General features: G+C 39.9%; 1 protein-coding gene across 1 annotated transcript in view; it reads right to left on the bottom strand.

Moving 5' to 3' along the window:
* Nucleotides 1–11,699, bottom strand: part of TANK (TRAF family member associated NFKB activator) — a 77,710-nt gene extending 66,011 nt beyond the window's left edge. Inside the window, exon 1 of the mRNA XM_021075290.1 lies at nucleotides 11,551–11,699. The gene's annotated coding sequence lies outside the window, so the exon portion shown is untranslated. The remainder of the gene's footprint in view (nucleotides 1–11,550) is intronic.

The following is a 14,122-nucleotide window of genomic DNA, read 5'->3' as shown; positions in this document are numbered from 1 at the left end:
AGATTTAGAATCAATGCCACAGAGGGTAAAGTCATAACTGGGAAAGCACTGTACTCTGTAAAAGAAATGCACCAAGGCAGGGAAATAGGCTTTCATAAAGTGTCCTTCTGTTTCGCAGTGATCTGCTTTTTGAATTGTTCCCAAAGTGTATAGAATTTAGAAACAAAAACAGCAGTTGCTAAGGTAGATGTTATTTAAAAAAATAAAAAGTATTTTGATAATTTGGTAGATGATCCAGATTAGCACTATGTTGATCTTGGTTCCAGGAAATTTCTACATCTCATCAGTCTGTAAAAGACCTGTTCTCTCAATTAATGGAACAGACAACATTAACGGCATTTGCACTGAAGTTCATGTTGAAAGAGAATTTTTTTTCTTTTGCTTTTTAGGGCCACGCCCACAGCAAATGGAGGTTCCCAGGCTAGGGGTCCAATCGGAGCTACACCTGCCAGCTTATGCCACAGCCACAGCCACGTCAGATCCGAGCGGCATCTGTGATGTACAACACAGCTCATGGCAATGCTGGAGATCCTTAACCCACTGAGTGAGGCCAGGGATCAAACCTGCGACCTCATGGTTCCTAGTGGGATTTATTTCCACTGTGCCAGGATGGGAACTCCTTGAAAGAGAAATTTAAGTGTGACCACAGCTCTTCTCCTACCAAGTGGTCCTTATAACTTGAGGTTCCCCCTATCAATACTCTAAATTATCGAATTTCTACTTAAATTCTCTATCTACAGATAGTTGAAAAAAGACACAGATCCCTATGACATGAATTCAATCTGAACAGGCACACAGCTAAGGACCACAAGGACAATCTTAGTCTTGCATTTGAACAGTAAACATCCCAACAATAGTGGTGGGTCCCTATTTTTTCATGGGAAACATTAGGGCCAGCGGTAATGACTGACACTTACTGAGGTAAAATTACTTCAGCATCTTTAAATAAATTACCTTATTATCTTCCCTTTGTGGAGGCCTATATTATCTTCCTTTTCCAGATAAGGAAACTACGCTGCAAAAGGTTAAGCTCTTTTCACCCTAATTTGGTTTTTATTTCATTTTAATCAAAAGACAGCCTATTTATATTTTAATGAATCAAACAGCTTTATAAGGCTTAAGAAAAACAGTAGTCCCTTGCTCTCCTCTCCTCCCCCCCCATTTCCTGCTTCACCTTGGCAACAATTTTCAGCTCTTTTGGTTGATTCTTTTTGGTATTTATCTCTGTATCTCTAAGTAACATGCTAATATTGACACTACTGATTTTTCAATTTTACTTGTCCTTCTACTATGCAAAATAAGGATTCAACTCTCTAAAATCTCCCCTCTCTTTATATTTTCCTCATTCTCCTAATATAGTTATACCCTATTTTTGCTTAGATTTGCATTTCACTTTTACTTTCTTATTACTATTCACTGCTGAGCCATATACCATGGCTCCTTTTCCTTTCCTGAAAAAATTTTCCATGGGAAAAAAAACCAAAAACCTTGTTTGCTTTACCTCTTATTATCTGTTTATTATTTTTAATACAACACCTCAATCCATTTGGACACCTCAATTATTCTATCCATTTCATCTTCTTAGAAGAATCTCTCCTTGAGCTTTCCGACTTGCTCGAGCCTTGGCTTGTTGATTTCTATGCCTAGAGGAAAGCCTTCATCCTGAGACCTTTCAACTTGAATTTGATGATTCCCCTTGTTCATCTCTTTCTAGCTGAATCCTTCATTTTCAGGATCCCAAATCTCCATCCTTCTTGTTTTACTCCCCAATTTAGTAGAGTAAACCCCTTAGTAACTTCCTGGTAACTGTCTGCAAAGTAAATTTTTGAGACTTTGCATAACTGAAAATATCTTTAACCCTTAGACTTAACTGATAGTTTTCCAGGTTAAGAATTGTAGGTTGGAAGTAATTTTTCCTCAGAATTTTGTAAGCTTTGCTGTGTTCTCTTCTAGCTCCTATTTGTTTTTGCTGAAGTCCAGAGCCATTTTAATTCCTGATCTTATATTTAACCCATGTGCAAGTTCAAACTTCAGTTCTTGCAAATTTTCCTGATTTACTTCTGGGTGATTTCATTCCTTTTATGTCCCTTTCTGGGACTTCTATTATCTAGGCATTAAATTTTCTTAAGTGGTACTCTTCCCACCTTCCTCCTTTTTGTAATTTTTAAATTTTATTTTATTTTTTTGTCTTTTTAGGGCCACAGCCACTGCATATAGAGGTTCTCAGGCTAGGGGTCCAATCGTAGCTGTAGCCACTGGCCTATACCACAGCTCACAGCAACGCCGGATCCTTTACCTACCCATTGAGCGAGGCCAGGGATTGAACCTGCAACCTCATGGTTCCTAGTCAGATTCGTTTCTGCTGTGCCACGACGGGAACTCCACCTTCCTCCTTTTTAAACAAACTTTTTTCCTTATTTTATAGATAAAAATATCTTAAGCCTGTTGCCTTTGGCAACCAGCATTATGCTACCAAGCGATAGTTAACTAACCGATCCTGAATAAATAAAGTATTAATCAAGCAAAGTTCTGGTACCTTGGGAGCTCCACTGAGGCTGTGGCTGTGTGAGCCAAACAATGTTCTACCACCAACTGCCCAATTCTACTAGAGCAGTTCAACTCTGACTAGTTGTATACATTGGGATTTCAAGTTTGAAAAAAAATCACAGGCTTAAAAGTGGATTCCCATTACCTCCACCCTGACAATGATTTATAACTCTTTAATAAGGTCTACTTTTTGTGGGGTGGTAGAGGCAAGTGTGGGTGATTTGAGAGGTATGAAAGGGTCCTCTGCTGGGCTTTTCCCCTCCACTGCTGAGACTATTCTGCTTCTGGGTAAAGTGTTCTGCCAGTGTTCACACTTGTGGTAAGAGGCAGTTTAAATCTAAAGCAGTTTCAGGATGGGGGAAGGATCACTGAGCGTTAACTGTTACCTCTTCCACTGTGCTCAAGAAAAGAAAATCACCTGCTTTTCCCAACCCCTTGGGGTATGAATAATAATAAGAGTTCACATTCTATTTCAGAAAAGTTGCCATCTGAGCAAACAAAGAGGTGAATAAGTGAGTTGGAGATACACCCTGTCTTTTCTATATTGTAGCTCTATGTTCGCCTCCTTACTCACAAAAAGTAACAGAAGCAAAAAGAAGAAATTAAGTCAATAATGTAGCACATAAAAATAAATAAAAGAACACCCTCTGTCTTAGATGGTTAAGGCAAACCTTTAAAGACACTAAAAAATGTGTTTTCCTTACTTAAAGAAAGGAAATGGAAGAGAACTGTCACTCCTGACATTTACTTATGATCACTTCCCACTTTTAAGAGTCCCATAAACACAAGAAGCCAATTCCCCAAAATGACAGCTTGCATTTCTATTCTCGCTTTCCAGGTTATAAATCTCAGTTATGGATATATTCATAGCACACTGCATTATACTGTTACTGTGTTCCAACCAGGCAGCTGAAATAAAAGAAACTTAAATATCATAGATCCAGCAGTGTCAGAATTAGGATTTTGAATTGCTTAAAATAAGCTGGTTGACTAAATGCATCAGGATAAACAAGGTAAGACAATCCCATGATCAAAACAAAAGCTCCCCAGACCAGGTTCTCCACTTTGCTGGTATTAGAATTTGGTGAAACTTTTTGTGCTATTTTCTAAGAGTTGAAAGAAGACTTTACAGACAAAGACCACACCCATGAGTCTCAGCTTTGCCTAACTTCCTTTTTTCCTTCAATAGTACTTCTTTCTCTCAAACTATCAAATTCTATGGATTGACGTGCAAAACTAAATAGTATAACACCAAAAGAGAAGTTAGGCATGTGATATTCTACTCATCTGAGGTAAACATAAACACTGCACTGCCCAATTAGCTTGCTCAGCCATGTAAGGTGTATCCTCTCCTCGGAGTAGGGGCAGTGTTGAGAGTCTAAAGATGGGGGAGGGGGAGTCATCAGTTTAAATGGCTACTTAATATTAAAAATCTGTCTCATAAATCATATAAATTAGGGATCTACAGAATATATTTGGATGGGGGAACTACAAGAAAAAATTTACATTCACTATGAGGAGGTATAAAAGAAGACTTCCGTGTGAAAGAAGGGCACATATGAATATCTCCTATGATTTGTGGTGTTTTAATGTTCATCAAAAAGGAAATACCAGATTTTAAAAGGTTGAAAACCATTAATATCAAGGGAAAGGCATTTCTAGTTTAGGGATAGTAAATACATAAAGTCATGAAATTACATTACAGTAAAAGCCACCTATAAATGGCTATAAACAGCAAAACTATTTAATTATCCCACAAGAACAGTTGATTTTCTTCAAGCAATTTAAAAGACTATATTATCTTGAAGGAACCTGAGTCCCTGCTTTCCGTCTGTATAGCAAGTCATTCTCTATAGCGAAACTACTACTGATTGCCTGATTACCTGCTGCTCAAGAGAACAATTCTCCATACCTCATTCTATTGCAAAGATCTCAAGGATTCTTATAACTTCAACTTACTAAGTAACCATCAAAATGGAATTCATTATTATTTTTCTTAATCCACTCAATTTCTAATAATTCCTTCCCATAATAATTTGAAAGACAGCCTGTTTTCACTAGACTCTTCTTTTTTGCAAAGAAAAAGTATTAGTGGTTAAAGGCTATTATAGATCACTGGTGCTCAAACTGTTTACTCTCATAATTTGGTGATGATAATTATCATCATATAGAGTATATCTTTGAAGGTAAAAGGAACAAAATTCAGGTTTCTTTTTATGGCTGCAGGTGAAGCATATGGAAGTTCCCAGGCTAGGGGTCGAAATGGAGCTACAGGACTACACCACAGTCACAGCCACACCAGATCTGAGCCACATCTGTGACCTATACTACAGCTTGCGGCAATGTCAGATCCTTAACCCACTGAGTGGAGACCAGGGATCAAACCTGCATCCTCACAGACACTATGCTGGATTCTTAACCTGCTGAGCCACAACAGGAACTCCCAAAATTCAGGTTTTTCTCTAGGACATTTCTCCCATGAGACCATTATCATTATTATTTACCTCTCAAAGTTTTTTCTCAAAAAAAAAGTAAATTTCTTAAGAAATGTTTTCCTTGCTTATACAACAGTGTGGATACATTCAACACAACTGAACTACGGCTAATGTGGTAAATTTCATGTTATATGTATTTTACCACAATTAAAAAATGTTTTTATAGACTAGTGTTTTTATAGACTAGAGACTGAAAAACTATGACACAGGCACTATAGAAGACCCAAAGGCTTGTTTTCAGCTGCAAAGGACCTAGTACCACTGCCTGTTTCAATCCTCCTCAACCTTTTTTTTTTTTTGCTTTTTAGGGCCACACTCATGGCATATGGAAAGTTTCCAGCCGAGGGGTCAAATCGGAGCTACAGCTGCCGGCCCATGCCACAGCCACAGAACACCAGATGGAAACTGTGTCTGCCACCTACACCACAGCTCATGGCAATGCCAGATACTTAACCCACTGAGCGAGGCCAGGGATGGAACCCACGTCCTCTTGGATACTAGTCAGATTGATTTCTGCTGTGCCACAATGAGAGCTCCCGCCTCAACTTTTTGAACAGCTGTCAAACAATGCATGTAGTTCAAAAGGCTTTTTTTTTTTTTTTTGTCTTTTTGGTTGTTGTTGTTGCTATTTCTTGGGCCGCTCCCGCGGCATGTGGAGGTTCCCAGGCTAGGGGTTGAATCGGAGCTGTAGCCACCGGCCTACGCCAGAGCCACAGCAACGCAGGATCCGAGCCTCGTCTGCAACCTACACCACAGCTCACGGCAATGCCGGATCGTTAACCCACTGAACAAGGGCAGGGACCGAACCCGCAACCTCATGGTTCCTAGTCGGATTCGTTAACCACTGCGCCACGACGGGAACTCCTCAAAAGGCTTTATACACTAAATAACCACCCCGTCACAAGGCAGTTCAATTCATATTCTCTCTTATCCTTTTTGAAGATAATTCAGAATTTTGGTTCTGGACTATAAAGAGATTTTGTTACCTGCTCTAGATAATGGCCTCTGCTTTTTCTCTACCCATGATTGAAAACCAGAGCAGCAAGCACAAGAGATAACATGTGAGGAATGGTAGCCACAACATAAATCCTACAGAAAGTGGAAACTAAAATGTGGCTTGACATTATTAAATACAAGCAAGTTGAAACTGAACAGTAATATTCATGCTTAGAAAGGTATTAGAAAACAAAAGGATAAAGAAATAGTAGGAATAACTAAGCTAAAGCATGAAAACACAGTTGGCTCTAGAACAACACAGGTTTGAAATATACAGGTCCACTTATTCATGGGTTTTTCTCAAGAATAAATACTACAGTACTATGTTTTTGGTTGGCTGAATCCCTGGATGTGGAACTGCCCATGTGGCGGAACAAGAACCCTGGGTTCAGAAGGCCAACTGTAAATTAGACCCAGATTTTCAACTGCATAGAGGATAGACATCCCTAACCCCTGTGTTGATCAAAGGTCAACTCTAGGCAGAATAATGAAGTTTTATATCAACAGCTATCTATTTTTTTATTTACCATTTCCTTATAGATAATAGGTATGATTTAAAAAACATACAAAGTCTCTGTTACATGGCACACCCTCAAATTATGTCAATAATTATTTCTTCTAGATTAGCAGACAATAAATTAAGATACTCAAATATTCAAGCAATGACACAATGCCCACAACCCTTTGTAAATAACATTTATGAATGTCTTGAAGTCTCCACAGTTCACAGATGTATACTCTTAAACTGTATTATCTAAGGTCAGAATTTTGAAAGTAATCAGAAAATATCTGAAATAATCATTTATAAAACTTAATAATTCTAGCAAAGAATACACAATATACTACTATCCACATATTAACAGTAAACCCTTAGCTGAGTAAAACAGTGGGCTTTGGTTAGATAGTCTGTATTCCTTAGAAGTCAGCCATGTTCTTATGTGTGCGCACAGGCCATGTACATACCTGGACTGTGCTAATGATTTTCATTTCATATTAAATTAAGTAAAAGCATGCTGAGCTTGCATATTTCTTCACCCACTCATTTCAAAACTCCCCAATGGGGATTTGGCTAGAGTAGAATGTCAGCTTGGTTACTACCTCTAAAGCAAGAAATTTCCCTGCAAAATTGGGAAGCTGATGACAACAAAGTGAAACCAATGCTTTCTCAGCTGAATTTCACTCTTGGGTATTTTTTTTCCTAGGGCCGCACCCATGGCATATGGAGGTTCCCAGGCTAGAGGTCTAATCAGAGCTGCAGCCGCCGGCCTACACCATAGCCACAGCAATGCCAGATCCGAGCTGCATCTACAACCTATACCACAGCTCACGGCCATGTCGGATCCTTAACTCACTGAACAAGGCTAGGGATCGAACCTGCAACCCCATGGTTCCTAGTCGGATTTGTTAACCACTGAGCCACGAAGGGAACTCCACTCTTGGTTTCTTTTAGGGCATAGAAAAGCTTGCCCATGTAGAAGCAACACCCTTTCTTTCATAAATTGGAATAAAGGAGAGAAAAAACAGTAAAACACTATTATCAGTTTCAACCTACCTATAGCATTTTCCCTGAATATGAAAAAAAAAAAAAAAAAAAAAGGAAAAAAAACAGTGGGGGATAAAAATGACCTGGATGAGGACGCAGGTCTTCATTCTCAGCATGATTGGTGTTTCATACCCTTTTGCGCGGGGGGCACATCCAGCATATGGAAGTTCTCAGGGGTTGAATCAGAGCTGCAGCTGCTGGCCTACACTACAGCCACAGCAAAGCGGGATTCAAGCCACATCTGTGACCTACACCACAGCTCACAACAACGTCAGATCATTAACCCACCGAGTAAGGCCAGGCATCAAACCTGAATCCTCATGGATACTACTCAGGTTCATTACCACTAAGCCACAACAGGAACTCCCCACACCCATCTACTCTAAGGAGTTTTTGTTTGTTAGCTTTTTAAAGTTATGGAACTTTCTGCTGATTATTACTGCTGTTTTAAAAACAATGTACAGGTGTCCCCTGGTAATTTAGTGGTTAGGACGTGGTGCTTTCACCACTGCAGCCCAGGTTTAATCCCCGGTCTGGGAACTAAGATCCCACATCAAGCTGTGGCATACCATGGCCAGAAAACAAAAAAAGTACAGCTAATGCTTGAACAGCATAGGTTTTAACTGTACAATACACTTATAGGCATTTTTTTTTCATTAAAAACACACTACTACACTATTTGCAGTTGGTTGAATCTAAGGATGCAGACCCTTAGATACGGAGGGCTGACTATAAATTACATGCAGATTTTTAACCACTGGGATGCTTGGCACCCCTCACCCTGAGGTATTATTCAAGGGTCGACCACAATACTTTCAAATGTTTTCATCAATTCTTTCAGACCTTCAAAGAACAGAGAGCTTTTAAGCTATGTAAACTACCTCTATGCAGAGAAAGAAGGACTTGTTCTGAGTTCTTTATAGAAAACCAGCATAATCTTGATATCAAACTATGGCAAAGATAACACAGAAAAAAGACGATTAAGGATGAAACTCAATTACTGATTTTAAAGAAAAACGTTACCGAAAAGAAACCTATACACTTATATATTACACAACGACCAAGTGTAAGGTTGGTTCAAAAACCAGAACTCTGCTAAAATAATTTGCCACTCCAATAGGTCAAGGAACAAAAGCACACGATAGACCATGACAGATGCCAAAGCACCATTGATAAAACTCAACTTCTACTCCTGATGAAAATGTCTAGTTAAGTAGTAATGAAAAGACTTCATCTTAACAAGAAATACATGCATGAAATGAACACTCAACATCTATTATTTAAAATTGCTCTCAAAGTGCTAGCCAATGTACAGACCAAAAGAAAAAACAAAACAAAAAACCCCCCAACTTTAGACATAATCCAAAATCCATTCTCCGCAAAAATTCCAGTAAGCTAGAAATATTAAAGACACTTCCTTGATAAATAAAATTATTTGAAATTTATTGAAAAACTCTTATTTAATGATGACACAGTAAAAACATCCATTAACTAAGAAATAAGAAAAGGAAGGCCATGGAGTTCCTACTGTGGCTCAGCAGGTTAAGAATCCAACTAGTATCCATGAGGATTCAGATTCCATCCCTAGCCTTGCTCAGTGGTTTAAGGATCTGCCATTGCCACAAGCTACAGCTATAGGTCACAGATGCAGCTGGGAGTTGCTGTGGCTGTTGCATAGCCTGGAAGGTGCAGTTCCAATTCCACCCCTAGCCTGGGAACGTCCATATGGCCCAGGTGTGGCCATTAAAAAATAAATAAATAAACAAACAAACAAACAAATAAATAAATAAATAAGAAAAGAAAGAAAGAAAAGGAAGGCCAGAATCACTATTATTACCTATTACTGTTCTGGAGAAGCTAGATAGTTATTAAATCAATGAAAGAAAGAAATATAAAGAAAAAAGTAAGATTACATTCAGATGATTGTTTCCCTAGAAAATTCAAAAGAATTTTGAATTTAAAACTAATAAGACTAATAAGACTAATAAGTTTAGAAAGTTGGCCAGATATATAAATCATCTACATATCAGTAACAAAACATTATTAGTGAGTAGCTGAAACCCCCCAAAGACTTAAATTTTAATGAAAGCAAATTCAACAGCTTACTTTAAATTTTACCTGAGAGGGAATGTAATAATCACAGACATTTTGAAAAAGGCAAATGAAGAGAGACTTGCTCTATGAATTACTAAAAAGTGCCTAATTATCGAGATTGGTACGTATATAGGAGGACACAACAGAGCAAAGCAACAGAAGATCCAAAAAAAGACCCATGTTCAGATGGAAATTTACTATAGTAAGATAGTATTTCCAGTCATTTGGGAAAGAACTGATTTCAACAAATGATTTCAGGAAAAATGACTAAATCTCTATCTTATACAATGTACAAAAATAATTTGCATACAGTTTTATGAGTAAAGCATGCAAAACTATAAAAAGTAACAGACAAGATAGGAAACTATTTTAATAATTTTTCAGTGGTGACTGATTCTTAGGCCATACAAAGCCTGAGCATTTAAAAACAAAGACTGATGGTTCTTGAAAGTATTTGCCATGTAATTCACAAAGGATTAATATATCTGTATCATAATGAAATACAAATAATTTTGAAGAACAAGGACAAATATATAAACAGGCCAAAGGTTAACTACAGTTATGGTAAAGGCATATGGTCTAGGCAAAGCAATACCATGCTGACATTAAGATCAAGTAGAGCTACATATGGTAAGATTTCCACCACACATTTTTTATCTGAAAACCATATAATAGAACTGTATGCATATAAAATCTCATTTTCATAAGAAGGCAAAACAGTATGTTTACCTACACATAAGAGAGATGTGAAAGGTTGGAGCACCTATGGTTGGGGAGAGGGTTACAAAGGAGTTTCATTTTCTGCTTTATACAAGTCTCTACCATTTTAGGGTTTTCCTCCCCTCCCCAATGAAAGGGACAAGATAATTTTCCAGCAGAATACATAGCTTTGCTTCTCTCTTACGTTTCGACTGAAATGTGCATTCCAACCTTGGTAGGGAGGGAGATCACTATTTTTCCTTACTTTCATGTCACTTCACTTCCTTCACCACCACTTCCCTCTTAAGATATAACTTGTCAAAGGAATCTGAGATAAACGACACTTCGATAGCAAGACTGCTCTACTTTTGCTTGTTATAGCATGTTAAGAGCCACAAAGACTCTGGTTTGGGTATCTTCCCCCTTCTTTCTTCACTTTGTGACGAGCACGGCTTGTTATACCGGTAACTCTTCGCTAGTCAGTTTACACCGCGCTGGGGATTCCGTCTAACTCCCAGTTCCGTGGGGGCAGGGTGTGCTACAGCTCTCTCCGCCTCAGCCACCCACCCATTCTCTCCGTGACCCTCGGGGAAGTTTCCTAACTTCTCATTGACAAGGCTCTGATGACACTCTGCAGGAAAGCTGAGAGCGGAACTGTGCAATAATCCTGGGAAAAACAACAGAAAGAACCTAGGAAGTTTTCGAAAGAGTAACAACGGCAGTACTAGCTTGAGGAAGACAGCCCCTGTGAGGACCGGAGGCTGGGACATTTCGCGCGGGGTCCACCACTCCCCCTGACATCGCAGGCCCTGCTTCCCCAGTTGGCCCGCCAAGAATTCAAGTCCCCGAGATTAGCACGGCGCGGAATCCCGGTGGATCCCTCCCCTTGAGCCGACGCAGAGGGGGCAGTTGTTTGCTGAGCTGACGTTGCGGGCCCGGAAAGCCCCTTCCGGGTCCTCTCTGGGACGCTGACCTAGGTCATTTCACTAACAGTAAGTCCCTCCCCACTCTAAGAACCGGTTGTCTCTGCAGCTCCTCGGCTTCTCTCCCTGCGGCGCCCATATGGACAGCGCATGCCTCTCGCTCACACACACACACACACACACACACAAGTGCGCCGCCGCCGTGCCCGACGGATTCGGACACACCAGCTCGCTCACAAAGTTTCTTACTCACAGTTCAAGGCGTCCGCACCGGCCTCGCACGCCACAGGGCTCCGGCACCCGGCCGGGGGAATCCAACCGGAAATTGTTTTCCGTTCCAGTTCAGAGGGCAGCGCCTGCGCGCGGAGCCATTAACCCTTCACCTTCCACCTCGCCAGACCTGGCCCCTCCCGCCCGCCCTGCCCATTCAAGCCCCGCCCAGCGCAACTCCGCCCTGCCTCTCGGGGAAAACCACAGCCACAGAAAAGGCTTCCATTGTCAAGTTTAAAGGTGACCTGGGGGTCTTGGCAAAATTTCTGCCAAACATTAAATAACAGTGTCTAATACCACACAGTATGTAAACTGAGATTTACCTGAGAGGCCTGCTGAACATGTAGATTCACCCCTAGAGATTCCCAGAGTTCAGAGCAACTGGGGTGAAGCCCAGGAACCCCCATTTTCAACAGATCCTCATGTGAATGTGATTGAGGCGATTGAGGTTCACACTTTGAGAAAAACCACACACACACACACCCCCATTCGATTTTTCACAAACCAGTAACACTTCATTAAATGTACTTGCTGAAGTTGAAAGGTGCTCCATGAATTGCAACTAAATCTTTATGAGAAAATTTCCCATGACTTACAACTCGCCCATTATTCCGTTTCCTAACTGTGCTTGAATATTCTCCAAAATAGAAATTTTACACAGATAGCTTCAGAAAAGTTTTAGTTCTGATAACTACTCCTTCGGGCAAGTTGTTTAACCTAATGAACTTTGATTTTTAAAAATCTGACAAATGAGGACCATGAAAACTTCTTCACTGGATGGACAGTTGCAGAATCAATCGAAAATTTAAACAAAAGTCGTGGTAAACTTTAGAATGCTCTGCAAGTGAAAAGTGTTGTCTGGAATCACTCCTGTCAATCTGGCCTCTTCCCACCACCAAGATCATCTCTAGGACCCCTTTCAGGAAAAGAGCAGTCAAATCCATAGTATATGTGGAAGCTTCCCGAGAGCACTGAAGGCTGAGACTCTCCAAGTTGACTGGAACATGATTGCTTCTGGCTGAATGCATGTAGCACTTTTAGAAGCTTCCATGGTGATGAACTACTATTTGTTTAATTCTACACTATTAAAAAATTCTAGAATAGAGAATCCGGAAATAAACCCTGACACTTATGGTCAATTAATCTTTGACAAGGGAGGCAAGAACATCAAATGGAAAAAAGAAAGTCTATTCAGCAAGCATTGCTGGGAAACCTGGACAGCTGCATGCAAAGTAATGAAACTAGAACACACCCTCACACCATGCACAAAAATAAACTCAAAATGGCTGAAAGACTTAAATATACGACAGGACACCATCAAACTCCTAGAAGAAAACATAGGCAAAACACTCTCTGACATCAACATCATGAATATTTTCTCAGGTCAGTCTCCCAAAGCAATAGAAATTAGAGCAAAAATAAACCCATGGGACCTCATCAAACTGAAAAGCTTTTGCACAGCAAAGGAAACCCAAAAGAAAACAAAAAGACAACTTACAGAATGGGAGAAAATAGTTTCAAATGATGCAACTGACAAGGGCTTAATCTCTAGAATATATAAGCAACTTATACAACTCAACAGCAAAAAAACCAATCAATCAATGGAAAAATGGGCAAAAGACCTGAATAGACATTTCTCCAAAGAAGATACACAGATGGCCAACAAACACGTGAAAAAATGCTCAACATCGCTGATTATAAGAGAAATGCAAATCAAAACTACCATGAGATACCACCTCACACCAGTCAGAATGGCCATCATTAATAAATCGACAAATAACAAGTGCTGGAGGGGCTGTGGAGAAAAGGGAACCCTCCTGCACTGCTGGTGGGAATGTAAACTGGTACAGCCACTATGGAGAACAGTTTGGAGATACCTTAGAAACCTATACATAGAACTTCCATATGACCCTGCAATCCCACTCTTGGGCATCTATCCGGACAAAGCTCTACTTAAAAGAGACACTTGCACCCGCATGTTCATTGCAGCACTATTCACAATAGCCAGGACATGGAAACAATCCAAATGTCCATCGACAGATGATTGGATTCGGAAGAGGTGGTATATATACACAATGGAATACTACTAAGCCATAAAAAAGGATGACATAATGCCATTTGCAGCAACATGGATGGAACTAGAGAATCTCATCCTGAGTGAAATGAGCCAGAAAGACAAAGGCAAATACCATATGATATCACTTATAACTGGAATCTAATATCCAGCACAAATGAACATCTCCTCAGAAAAGAAAATCATGGACTTGGAGAAGAGACTTGTGGTTGCCTGATGGGAGGGGGAGGGAGTGGGAGGGATCGGGAGCTTGGGCTTATCAGCCACAACCTAGAATAGATTTACAAGGAGATCCTGCTGAATAGCGTTGAGAACTTTGTCTAGATACTCATGTTGCAACAGAAGAAGGGGTGGGGGAAAAACTGTAATTGCAATGTATACATGTAAGGATAACCTGACCCCCTTGCTATACAGTGGGAAAATAAAAAAAAAAAAAAAAAAAAGAAAAAAATTCTCACTATTTTTGCATATATATGACAGG

Source organism: Sus scrofa, chromosome 15 (assembly GCF_000003025.6).
Source record: "Sus scrofa isolate TJ Tabasco breed Duroc chromosome 15, Sscrofa11.1, whole genome shotgun sequence".
Classification (NCBI taxonomy): domain Eukaryota; kingdom Metazoa; phylum Chordata; class Mammalia; order Artiodactyla; family Suidae; genus Sus; species Sus scrofa.
The sequence above is the reverse complement of the archived record's forward strand: the minus strand, read 5'-3'. Positions and strand labels throughout refer to the sequence as shown.